The sequence below is a fragment of the Dermacentor albipictus genome, chromosome 3 (assembly GCF_038994185.2).
Source record: "Dermacentor albipictus isolate Rhodes 1998 colony chromosome 3, USDA_Dalb.pri_finalv2, whole genome shotgun sequence".
In the NCBI taxonomy this organism is placed as follows: Eukaryota; Metazoa; Arthropoda; class Arachnida; order Ixodida; family Ixodidae; genus Dermacentor; species Dermacentor albipictus.
In genome coordinates this window covers 170,713,615-170,722,744 of record NC_091823.1, presented here as the reverse complement: position 1 = coordinate 170,722,744, position 9,130 = coordinate 170,713,615, and the positions used below count along the sequence as shown (strand labels likewise).

Below are 9,130 nucleotides of genomic sequence, written 5' to 3'. Positions count from 1 at the left end.
TGGTAGAGCCGACGCCGAAGTGTGAAACCAATATGCAGGCCACTACGCGATATTCTGCGCGGAATGACGGACGTAATGCTGCATGCAAAATTTAGTCGCACGAGCTTCTAACCGCTTCGCTATCACGCCCGCCCGCATACAGCTCAATGACAACTCGTCGATAAAGTGGCACATTGTGGGCTGCAACGCACGCATAATGCGCTCCCCCTCTTTCTTGTTTTTGTGAGCGAGCATGACTTACTTGCACGCACGCATGCAGCGAACAACCACAAACGGAGTAATCGACGTGTGCGTGTACTGTTCGCGGAAAGACTGCCGCGTACGTGATGGAGCAATACATTCACTGGGCGAATGCACATAGCACGATACAGGTGCAGTCGGAAACACAGCATCCTTGCCATCGGCCATACCATGCTGAATACGCCGGTTCTCGTCCGATCCCCGAAGCTAAGCAGCATTGGGCTCGGTCAGTACTTGGGAGGGAGACCACCTGGGAACACCGAGTGCTGATGGCACCCTTCTTTTTGCTTTTTTTTATTATTCCGTGTTTCTGTGACGTGTTTTTTTGTGTGTGTGTGTGTGTGTGTGTGGGCAGCTGCTTTTACTGTTACTTACGTTCAACTGGAGCCTGCTGGTAGAGCCGACGCCGAAGTGTGAAACCAATATGCAGGCCACTACGCGATATTCTGCGCGGAATGACGGACGTAATGCTGCATGCAAAATTTAGTCGCACGAGCTTCTAACCGCTTCGCTATCACGCCCGCCCGCATACAGCTCAATGACAACTCGTCGATAAAGTGGCACATTGTGGGCTGCAACGCACGCATAATGCGCTCCCCCTCTTTCTTGTTTTTGTGAGCGAGCATGACTTACTTGCACGCACGCATGCAGCGAACAACCACAAACGGAGTAATCGACGTGTGCGTGTATTGTTCGCGGAAAGACTGCCGCGTACGTGATGGAGCAATACATTCACTGGGCGAATGCACATAGCACGATACAGGTGCAGTCGGAAACACAGCATCCTTGCCATCGGCCATATCATGCTGAATACGCCGGTTCTCGTCCGATCCCCGAAGCTAAGCAGCATTGGGCTCGGTCAGTACTTGGGAGGGAGACCACCTGGGAACACCGAGTGCTGATGGCACCCTTCTTTTTGCTTTTTTTTTATTATTCCGTGTTTCTGTGACGTTTTTTTTGTGTGTGTGTGTGTGTGTGGGCAGCTGCTTTTACTGTTACTTACGTTCAACTGGAGCCTGCTGGTAGAGCCGACGCCGAAGTGTGAAACCAATATGCAGGCCACTACGCGATATTCTGCGCGGAATGACGGACGTAATGCTGCATGCAAAATTTAGTCGCACGAGCTTCTAACCGCTTCGCTATCACGCCCGCCCGCATACAGCTCAATGACAACTCGTCGATAAAGTGGCACATTGTGGGCTGCAACGCACGCATAATGCGCTCCCCCTCTTTCTTGTTTTTGTGAGCGAGCATGACTTACTTGCACGCACGCATGCAGCGAACAACCACAAACGGAGTAATTGACGTGTGCGTGTATTGTTCGCGGAAAGACTGCCGCGTACGTGATGGAGCAATACATTCACTGGGCGAATGCACATAGCACGATACAGGTGCAGTCGGAAACACAGCATCCTTGCCATCGGCCATACCATGCTGAATACGCCGGTTCTCGTCCGATCCCCGAACCTAAGCAGCATTGGGCTCGGTCAGTACTTGGGATGGAGACCACCTGGGAACACCGAGTGCTGATGGCACCCTTCTTTTTGCTTTTTTTTATTATTCCGTGTTTCTGTGACGTTTTTTTTTTTGTGTGTGTGTGTGTGTGTGGGCAGCTGCTTTTACTGTTACTTACGTTCAACTGGAGCCTGCTGGTAGAGCCGACGCCGAAGTGTGAAACCAATATGCAGGCCACTACGCGATATTCTGCGCGGAATGACGGACGTAATGCTGCATGCAAAATTTAGTCGCACGAGCTTCTAACCGCTTCGCTATCACGCCCGCCCGCATACAGCTCAATGACAACTCGTCGATAAAGTGGCACATTGTGGGCTGCAACGCACGCATAATGCGCTCCCCTCTTTCTTGTTTTTGTGAGCGAGCATGACTTACTTGCACGCACGCATGCAGCGAACAACCACAAACGGAGTAATCGACGTGTGCGTGTATTGTTCGCGGAAAGACTGCCGCGTACGTGATGGAGCAATACATTCACTGGGCGAATGCACATAGCACGATACAGGTGCAGTCGGAAACACAGCATCCTTGCCATCGGCCATACCATGCTGAATACGCCGGTTCTCGTCCGATCCCCGAAGCTAAGCAGCATTGGGCTCGGTCAGTACTTGGGAGGGAGACCACCTGGGAACACCGAGTGCTGATGGCACCCTTCTTTTTGCTTTTTTTTATTATTCCGTGTTTCTGTGACGTTTTTTTTTGTGTTTGTGTGTGTGTGTGTGTGTGTGTGTGTGTGGGCAGCTGCTTTTACTGTTACTTACGTTCAACTGGAGCCTGCTGGTAGAGCCGACGCCGAAGTGTGAAACCAATATGCAGGCCACTACGCGATATTCTGCGCGGAATGACGGACGTAATGCTGCATGCAAAATTTAGTCGCACGAGCTTCTAACCGCTTCGCTATCACGCCCGCCCGCATACAGCTCAATGACAACTCGTCGATAAAGTGGCACATTGTGGGCTGCAACGCACGCATAATGCGCTCCCCCTCTTTCTTGTTTTTGTGAGCGAGCATGACTTACTTGCACGCACGCATGCAGCGAACAACCACAAACGGAGTAATCGACGTGTGCGTGTATTGTTCGCGGAAAGACTGCCGCGTACGTGATGGAGCAATACATTCACTGGGCGAATGCACATAGCACGATACAGGTGCAGTCGGAAACACAGCATCCTTGCCATCGGCCATACCATGCTCCCCGGAGGCGGCTAGCCAAGGGCTGGTCGTGAAGGGTAAGCACCATGCTCCGGGCCTACTTTTCTCGCTAGATGAAGATGGCTGAAATACCGTCTCTTAGTATTGCCACACTAAATGTGCGAGGGTTGGCGGCTAGTCGTAGGCAATGTCAGGTCCTACGGTTGGTAACGGACCATGACATAGACGTACTAGCCGTCCAGGAAACCAAGGTTGACGGAGAGGAGGAGACCGGGAGCATGGTGCGACGATTCACGACTAGGTATTTTGTTGTGGTCAGTCATGCGGTAGGCACCTCCGGGGGGTGCATTCTTTTGGTGAAGAAGCTGCCGGGTTTGCATATTCAAAGTGTGCTGTCCTGTCTGGCTGGAAGGATTGTTTTATGTGACTTTACGATCTCTGACTTTGAGTTTCGCGTCATATGCGTTTATGCGCCGAATTCTGTAGACGAGCGTGTCCTCTTTTTTTCGAACCTTTCACAATATGTTTGCTGTAATAAGCGCGTTGTGTTATTAGGGGACTTCAATTGTGTGTTGAGTGCTAGAGACCGAGCCAACAATGCCGGTGTACGTGATAGAAGTAGTGACGTTTTGTCAAAATTAGTTGATGAAAATGAACTTGATGATGTTTTTCAATGTCTGGAAGGGGGGCGTCAAGTGACATTTACGCGTTTTCAAGGCAGTAGTCATGCGCGACTGGATCGCATGTACATTTCGTTGGACATGATTCCAGGATTCCACGGTTATTGCGTTGTACCCGTGTCATTTTCGGATCACTGCCTGGTAAAATGTAACATAGGTATAAGGAAAAGGGAACATGCTTTTAATTGGTATCTATGGAAACTCAATGACTTGTTATTAAATGATGAAACTTTTGTAAAGGCAGTACGGGATGCGGTTAATGAAATACGCGAAGATGCGGCTGACACAATAGCAGAAAAGTGGGAATGTCTTAAACAAAAAGTTAAAATGAAAGCCTTAGAAAGGTCAAGCTGCCTCAAATTTGAGAGGGAATCTAAAGAAAAGGGTTTGCGAACACTACTTCAGCAGCTGATAACGCTTGAGTGCAAAGAGCCTGGTCTGTACAAAGACGATGTGCGGAGCGTCAAGGAAAAGCTTGAACTGTTTGACAAGGAACGCTATCAAGGTGCCATAGTGCGAGCACGAGCAGATGCACTAGCGGCAGGGGAGACGCCCACTAAAAGGGCGCTCGGTTTAGAGAAGGCACATGGACGACGAAACCATGTCGATCACCTTTTAATGAATGGAGCTGTTGTTGACGACAACGAGAGCATAGCACACGCCTTCTTCCAGTACTATCAGTCGCTCTTTGCATTTCAGGAAGCGAATTTAGAGGGTTTCAAAGCAGACTTTCTGCACCGTATGCCGCGTTTGAGTGATGAAGCTAAGGAGCGATTAGAAGGGAAAATAACGGAGAGGGAAGTTGAAAAGGCAATAGACGATTTAAACTTGGGCAAGTCACCGGGGCCAGATGGACTCAGCGCCGCCCTATATAAGACATTGAAAAGAGAACTGGCCCCTTTATTAGTAGAAGTACTTAATGAAGCGTACGAGCAGAAATCATTGCCACCTTCTTTTGGGAAAGCGCACACTATTCTAATTCCGAAGAACGATAAATTAGATAAACTGAGATTCGTATCATCCTATAGGCCCATATCACTAACAAATGTGGATTACAAGATATTTATGAAGATTTTAGCAACCAGACTTCAAAGCGTCATAAAGGAAATCGTTGCAGACCATCAGACTTGTGGAATCAAAGGGCGAACAATTTTTTCTAACATCCATAAGATGCGGTGTGTGCTCGAGTGCTGTGACGTCACCGGTGGCGGCGTTGCAGTTCCTCAGCTGGATCTTGAGAAAGCGTTCGATTGCGTCGCTCACGTTATCTTGTTCTCCATATTGGATCATGTTAATGTAGGTACCATCATCACTGAGGGTGTGGCCTTGGCGTACCAGAACTGCACTACAAGGTTAATTGTTAATAAGTCTCTGGGGGCCCCCATTAAAATCATGCGGTCAGTGCGCCAAGGCTGTCCCCTCAGTCCTCTGTTATTTGCTATATACATAGAAGCAATGTGTGTGGCCATTACCGCAAATAACAATATAAGTGGTTTTAGATTAGCAGGATCCGAAGTGAAGCTGCTAGCGTATGCTGATGACGTTGCAGTGTGTTGCACAGACGAAGCAAGTGTGACTGAAACAATTGCTGTAGTTAAACATTTCTGTGACGTCACGGGCAGCAAAGTCAATTGGGGCAAATCCCTCGGGCTGTGGCACGGGGAGTGGTTTTCGGCACCGGAATACTTCGCCAATGTCAACTGGGTGAAAACTCCGACGAAGTATCTGGGTGTTCCCCTCGACAGGTACAAAAGCAGCGATGAGTACTGGAGGAACCGAACTAATGAAACGAAAGAAAAAGCGGACAGATGGACAAGCACTAACCAGTCTATTTTTTCAAGGGCAACAATTTGTAATATGTTTTTTATAGCGAAGTTATATTATGTTATGCAAGTGTTGCATTGTTCCAGGGCAAATGTGCAAAGGCTGCACAGAGTTTTTGCGGTCTTCATCTGGGGTTCAGCATGGGAGAGGGCTAGCCGAACCAATTTGTTTAGAAGAGTGAAGGACGGGGGTGTTGGCCTGGCACATCTTTTTGTTCGTCAACTTGTCAACCGCTTTTTGTTTTTTCGAGATGTGCGCGATCCTTTTTTGCGCACCGTATGTCAACTCAAGTTGAGCGACGCGTTGCCGGCGTATGTTGTTAGTACGGCAAGCATGACCGGAAAACTTCGAGGTTATCTTAAGGAAGTGGTCGACAGCGTGCGTTTCCTGTCAGTTCGTTTTTCAAATGATTTTCTGTTTGAAGTGAAAAGGAAAAAACTGTATAATGATGTGTGCGACATTGTGTTCCCAGTGCCCTTATACAGAGCCATATACAGTGGAGGGCCAGGACAAGACGTCCTTAAACGGGTGAAACGCATGCAAGTACCACCAGGGGTTAAAACCTTCTTTTTTAAGCTCCACACTGGAACACTTTCCGTGAAGACATTTATGGAAGAGCGAGGCTGTCTTGTGCCGTGGGGATCACACTGCTTGATCTGCAAGAAGCCCGAAACCATCGATCACGTGTTCTTGCACTGCTGGGCGGCTGTGTTCTTCTGGGACGTCTTGAAGCGAACACTGAAGAAAGAATTACCTGTAGACCCCCAAGGTATACGGTATCTGCCAATTAAGGATGAAGAGGGAGTTCCATACGACTTTATTATGTTGAATGCACTCCATTGTATATGGCGGGCTCGAATGGCTGGATACCATTGCGATGCCGACGCCCGCCCGGTTCACATATATTTTAGAGAATGTATGTCGCGGTACGTTGATATACAGAAATTGCAAGAATGTCCACCGGATTGGCTGTCGAGGCTTGAAGCTCTCACAGCCATGAAGGCATTTTAATTCGACAACGCCGGTCCCATACGGACAGTCGGCATTATCGCTATTTTTTTTTCTCTTTTTCTTCCCCGCAAGCTTGTATTGCTGACATGTGTGTAGTATTTGTATGTTGAGTATTGTGTCGAAAACCGGCATTAAATAAAAAAAAAATCGGCCATACCATGCTGAATACGCCGGTTCTCGTCCGATCCCCGAAGCTAAGCAGCATTGGGCTCGGTCAGTACTTGGGAGGGAGACCACCTGGGAACACCGAGTGCTGATGGCACCCTTCTTTTTGCTTTTTTTTATTATTCCGTGTTTCTGTGACGTTTTTTTTTTTGTGTGTGTGTGTGGGCAGCTGCTTGTACTGTTACTTACGTTCAACTGGAGCCTGCTGGTAGAGCCGACGCCGAAGTGTGAAACCAATATGCAGGCCACTACGCGATATTCTGCGCGGAATGACGGACGTAATGCTGCATGCAAAATTTAGTCGCACGAGCTTCTAACCGCTTCGCTATCACGCCCGCCCGCATACAGCTCAATGACAACTCGTCGATAAAGTGGCACATTGTGGGCTGCAACGCACGCATAATGCGCTCCCCCTCTTTCTTGTTTTTGTGAGCGAGCATGACTTACTTGCACGCACGCATGCAGCGAACAACCACAAACGGAGTAATCGACGTGTGCGTGTATTGTTCGCGGAAAGACTGCCGCGTACGTGATGGAGCAATACATTCACTGGGCGAATGCACATAGCACGATACAGGTGCAGTCGGAAACACAGCATCCTTGCCATCGGCCATACCATGCTCCCCGGAGGCGGCTAGCCAAGGGCTGGTCGTGAAGGGTAAGCACCATGCTCCGGGCCTACTTTTCTCGCTAGATGAAGATGGCTGAAATACCGTCTCTTAGTATTGCCACACTAAATGTGCGAGGGTTGGCGGCTAGTCGTAGGCAATGTCAGGTCCTACAGTTGGTAACGGACCATGACATAGACGTACTAGCCGTCCAGGAAACCAAGGTTGACGGAGAGGAGGAGACCGGGAGCATGGTGCGACGATTCACGACTAGGTATTTTGTTGTGGTCAGTCATGCGGTAGGCACCTCCGGGGGGTGCATTCTTTTGGTGAAGAAGCTGCCGGGTTTGCATATTCAAAGTGTGCTGTCCTGTCTGGCTGGAAGGATTGTTTTATGTGACTTTACGATCTCTGACTTTGAGTTTCGCGTCATATGCGTTTATGCGCCGAATTCTGTAGACGAGCGTGTCCTCTTTTTTTCGAACCTTTCACAATATGTTTGCTGTAATAAGCGCGTTGTGTTATTAGGGGACTTCAATTGTGTGTTGAGTGCTAGAGACCGAGCCAACAATGCCGGTGTACGTGATAGAAGTAGTGACGTTTTGTCAAAATTAGTTGATGAAAATGAACTTGATGATGTTTTTCAATGTCTGGAAGGGGGGCGTCAAGTGACATTTACGCGTTTTCAAGGCAGTAGTCATGCGCGACTGGATCGCATGTACATTTCGTTGGACATGATTCCAAGATGCCACGGTTATTGCGTTGTACCCGTGTCATTTTCGGATCACTGCCTGGTAAAATGTAACATAGGTATAAGGAAAAGGGAACATGCTTTTAATTGGTATCTATGGAAACTCAATGACTTGTTATTAAATGATGAAACTTTTGTAAAGGCAGTACGGGATGCGGTTAATGAAATACGCGAAGATGCGGCTGATACAATAGCAGAAAAGTGGGAATGTCTTAAACAAAAAGTTAAAATAAAAGCCTTAGAAAGGTCAAGCTGCCTCAAATTTGAGAGGGAATCTAAAGAAAAGGGTTTGCGAACACTACTTCAGCAGCTGATAACGCTTGAGTGCAAAGAGCCTGGTCTGTACAAAGACGATGTGCGGAGCGTCAAGGAAAAGCTTGAACTGTTTGACAAGGAACGCTATCAAGGTGCCATAGTGCGAGCACGAGCAGATGCACTAGCGGCAGGGGAGACGCCCACTAAAAGGGCGCTCGGTTTAGAGAAGGCACATGGACGACGAAACCATGTCGATCACCTTTTAATGAATGGAGCTGTTGTTGACGACAACGAGAGCATAGCACACGCCTTCTTCCAGTACTATCAGTCGCTCTTTGCATTTCAGGAAGCGAATTTAGAGGGTTTCAAAGCAGACTTTCTGCACCGTATGCCGCGTTTGAGTGATGAAGCTAAGGAGCGATTAGAAGGGAAAATAACGGAGAGGGAAGTTGAAAAGGCAATAGACGATTTAAACTTGGGCAAGTCACCGGGGCCAGATGGACTCAGCGCCGCCCTATATAAGACATTGAAAAGAGAACTGGCCCCTTTATTAGTAGAAGTACTTAATGAAGCGTACGAGCAGAAATCATTGCCACCTTCTTTTGGGAAAGCGCACACTATTCTAATTCCGAAGAACGATAAATTAGATAAACTGAGATTCGTATCATCCTATAGGCCCATATCACTAACAAATGTGGATTACAAGATATTTATGAAGATTTTAGCAACCAGACTTCAAAGCGTCATAAAGGAAATCGTTGCAGACCATCAGACTTGTGGAATCAAAGGGCGAACAATTTTTTCTAACATCCATAAGATGCGGTGTGTGCTCGAGTGCTGTGACGTCACCGGTGGCGGCGTTGCAGTTCTTCAGCTGGATCTTGAGAAAGCGTTCGATTGCGTCGCTCACGTTATCTTGTTCTCCATA

At 48.1% G+C, this 9,130-nt stretch overlaps 3 non-coding genes and 2 pseudogenes across 3 annotated transcripts; all 5 read left to right on the top strand.

The window, feature by feature from the left end:
* The first annotated feature begins 396 nt into the window (after positions 1 to 396).
* Positions 397 to 515, top strand: LOC139058158 (5S ribosomal RNA). The gene has a single exon (XR_011513280.1). It is a non-coding gene; the product is annotated as a 5S ribosomal RNA (ribosomal RNA).
* Positions 516 to 1,028: 513 nt separating this feature from the next.
* LOC139058087 (5S ribosomal RNA) lies at positions 1,029 to 1,147 on the top strand. Its single transcript, XR_011513251.1, has one exon. It is a non-coding gene; the product is annotated as a 5S ribosomal RNA (ribosomal RNA).
* Positions 1,148 to 1,656: 509 nt separating this feature from the next.
* Positions 1,657 to 1,775, top strand: LOC139058293 (5S ribosomal RNA; annotated as a pseudogene).
* Positions 1,776 to 2,285: 510 nt separating this feature from the next.
* Positions 2,286 to 2,404, top strand: LOC139058147 (5S ribosomal RNA). The gene has a single exon (XR_011513277.1). It is a non-coding gene; the product is annotated as a 5S ribosomal RNA (ribosomal RNA).
* Positions 2,405 to 6,566: 4,162 nt separating this feature from the next.
* LOC139058239 (5S ribosomal RNA) lies at positions 6,567 to 6,685 on the top strand (annotated as a pseudogene).
* The last annotated feature ends 2,445 nt before the right edge of the window (positions 6,686 to 9,130 follow it).